Raw genomic sequence first — 4,093 nt, 5'->3', positions numbered from 1 at the left:
GGCTTTAGCATCTGATACTTAGAGAGAGAGACAGGCAGGCTGAACTAGGCTTTAGTGTCTGATACTTAGAGAGAGAGACAGGCTCAACTACAAAACACAGGAAGTAAAATTGAAGACACGACCATAGACAGTTAAAGAAATGGACCAACAGATCCCGTTGCTCTAGACCAGTGGTTCTCAAACTTTTTCGGTCATTCCCCACTTTGGACGAGGGGGAATTTTCAAGCCCCACCTGCCCCCATTGCCCCAACACAATGATAATGAAATACGCAACAATCTTAAATGTTAAATGTTATTGAACTAACAAGTAGTATCAGTATAGTAACAAGTTGTATCTAAATACAAACTATCTACATCAAATAACAGCAAGTTCAAAAATAAAGAAAATAAAAGTGCAGCTGTGTCAAAATTTGTATCAAGCTCAAAAATAGAAAAAAAATAAAAGTGCCACTTTGCAATCTGTCAATAAAAGAAAAGAAGTGAAATCCATCTGGCAAGACAGGTCTATTTATCCCTGCATTAGTGGCTGCAATGAGCCTGTTTTGCATTGCACAATTTCTCAAAGCGGGGTTGCAGGCTTGATACTGCCACTCTCAAGTCAGGCTCAATGTTCAGCTGAGATCTGTACTTTGTTTTCAGTGAAGCAACAGCTGAAAAGCCCATCTCACAGAGATATGATGTGGCAAAGGGAAGAAGAATGCACACAGCTCTCTGCCCGATGAGTGAATACTCCCTCTCCACTCCAAACCAGAATTCACTCAGAGTCTGAGCATTAAACCTGAGCCTCAGGGTGGAGTCAGATGTCATGTCAATGAACTGGTCCTCCTCAGCAGACCTAAAATCAGCAGGGGCTGCAGACAGAATAGAAATGAATAGGCTTACTTTATTTTTCATTGCCTAATAAACACAAAGAAATCTGTTTGACAACAATCAATTCCAGTTAGTAAGTAGCATAAAACATAAATAAATGCATGTATAATATATGAGTATAATATTCAATAAAATGTCAAAATACCAACCTGCTGCATTGAAGGGATCCATAACCCAGGCATACTGAGTTGTTTGGGAAGTATTTTTGAAACAATCCTCTCAGGGAAGAGAGGTGCTGCTTAATACATGGGATCACTGTGGTGGCTCCGGATTCAGTGGTTTCAGCAACTTCACTCAGGTTCTCAAAGACATCTATGTTTGGCTGATCAAGGCGCCTGCCCCATACCTCAAGCTTTCAGATGAACGCTGTGGTCTTGTCTGCCAGGTGAGGTAGGTGCCTGTCTTTGCCTTGAAGCTGAAGATTTAATTCATTCAGCTTGCCAAACACATTGCTGAGGTAGGCCAGTTTCAACAGAAATTGTTCATCACTGAACTTGCTTGCAGACTCATACATGCGCTCCTCCTCCAAGAATATCCGAATCTCTGCCCTGAGCTCAAAGACGCGCGACAGCACTTTGCCCCGGGAGAGCCACCGTGCTTCACCGTGAAACAGCACAGATGTGTGATCAGCTCCCGTTTCCTCGCAAAGTGCGGAGAACAGTCGCGCTTTCAGAGGTCGGGTTTTGATCAAATTTACCACGCTCACAACTTCTGTCAAAACCTCATTTAGTTCAGGGCTGAGCTGTCTTGACGCGAGCGCTTCCCTGTGAATGACACAGTGCGTCCAATGCGCATCTGGCGCAACAATCTTTATAAGCGCCTGCAGCGCGTTTCTTGAGCCTGCCATGGTCTGTGCGCCATCAGAGCAAAAACCCACAGTTTTCCCATTTAAGGCCGTGTTCTTTGAGGTAATTGTCCATGATCTTAAACAGTTCATCAGCTGTGGCTCTATTTTTTATGTATTTGCAAAACAGCAAATCCTCGCACAGTGACTCGCCATTCACAAAGCGGACGTAAGATATGAACAAGCAGTCTTTATTGCTGTCAGTAGCTTCGTCCACTTGTAACGCAAAACGACTGTCTTTTAATTTTGTCTATGAGTTGCTCCTCAAGATCATTGGAAATGTTGCATATACGTCTCGCAATTGTGTCGTTTGACAGGGGGACAGCTTTTAATTTTGCTGCGCTTGTCTCGTCAAGCATAATTGACACCATGTCCAGAGCAGCGGGAAGAACGAGCTGCTCGGCAATTGTGTGCGGTTTTTTGCATTGTGCAATTCTGTATGCTACTCTGTACGGAGCCATCTGTGCCTTACTGTTTACCGACGCAGCTTTTACCATGCGACTCTCCTGTTGACGGTATTCTGACAGTTTTCTTTGAAAGAAATCAAGTGGCTTATTGACGTGACTGGGGTGTGTGGTCTCTAGGTGTCTTCTTAATTTGTTGGGTCGCATGCTGTCCGCTGCTAGCGGTTTAAGACACAGAACACACATCGCTCTCTCCTCTGCCCCCACCACCGCTGCCGTGAATCCAAGAGCAAGATACCCTTCATCATATTTTCTTTTCGGTTGGCTTTTTGGTTGATTAGGCCCGTCTGGTTTGTGTCTCTCTGCTGGCGCTGGCTCGACAAATTTTGAGGTCCGTGTCACAAAGGAATCCATGTTGTTTTGCCCACATTAGCCTGCTACCCATTGGCGCGAAACAGATATACACACATATATATATATACACATAAGGGCGCGAAAGTTTGGTCCGTTACAAATAATATGCCGACGCCACGTCAATCATTATTTTGGCATTTCGGTTCCAGGTTAAATTTTTCTCATATCCAATGTTCTTTTAATTTAGCATACTGCATGTAGGCTAGTAATGATTACTTTGTTTGTGGGTGTGATCGGTCCAATAAGCGGCAACAAACATTTATAGTCACACAAACAAGAACACACACACATACACACCCCGGAACTTTGGCGCGCCCCACCTGTCACGTCTCAATTCCCCACCTGTGGGTCGCGCCCCACACTTTGAGAACCGCTGCTCTAGACGGAGACCAGTGGAGTCTGTTAGAAGCTCTTTCCCGGTGATGCTGAGCATTACTGCGCAGCCTCCAACTGAGCTTGACGACGTAGATGTGACGTGAGCAACCTGTCTGAAAGCTGTAAGTCTTCTGGTAGATGTGCAAGATAAATCTCAATCATTCCCCATCAGCAGAGACGGAGAGGTAAGTATATGTTAGAAGATAACATAGATACAGGCTAATTACTGCTAACTAACATGCTAGTTAACACTAACATAGACACAGGCTAATTACTGCTGACTAACATGCTAGTTAACACTAACATAGACACAGGCTAATTACTGCTGACTAACATGCTAGTTAACATAAACATAGACACAGGCTAATTATTGCTAACTAACATGCCAGTTAACATTAACATAGCACAGGCTAATTACTGCTAACTAACATGCTAGTTAACATTAACATAGACACAGGCTAATTACGGCTAACTAACATGCTAGTTAAAATTAACATAGGCACAGGCTAATTACTGCTAACTTACATGCTAGTTAACACTAACATAGACACAGTCCAATTACTGCTAACTTACATGCTAGTTAACACTAACATAGACACAGGCTAACTACTGCTAACTAGCATGCTAGTTTACATTAACATAGACACAGGCTAATTGCTGCTAACTAACATGCTAGTTAACATTAACATAGACACAGGCTAATAATTTCTAACTAACATGCTAGTTAACATAAACATAGACACAGGCTAATTATTTCTAACTAACATGCTAGTTAACATTAACATAGACACAGGCTAATAATTTCTAACTAACATGCTAGTTAACATTAGTAATTAAACCTAATAAAAGTCCAAACTGTCTGCGAGCTTCTCCTGACAATACGGTGATTTGTTGACTATGCGACAGTAATTTGCGTGGTTATGACGCAATTGTTAGCCGATTTTAATAAAAAACATCTTCTTCTGAGCCATATCATGAGGTGCAAGGTAACGAAGCCTTTTATACATTCTTGTGTTTCTTTAGAAATAAACAACGGACAAATAGAGTCTTAGAACGCTTCAGATGTAAAGTTGTTTGCTGTCAAAGTGGCGCAAAAATGAATGGGAGTCAATGGGATGCTAACTGCAGGTGATGGCTTTGTAGCATTAACCAGACTATCAAAATAAAACAGGGATCAGAACATGCA

The sequence above is a fragment of the Etheostoma cragini genome, chromosome 1 (assembly GCF_013103735.1).
Source record: "Etheostoma cragini isolate CJK2018 chromosome 1, CSU_Ecrag_1.0, whole genome shotgun sequence".
NCBI lineage: Eukaryota > Metazoa > Chordata > Actinopteri > Perciformes > Percidae > Etheostoma > Etheostoma cragini.
The sequence above is the reverse complement of the archived record's forward strand: the minus strand, read 5'-3'. Positions refer to the sequence as shown.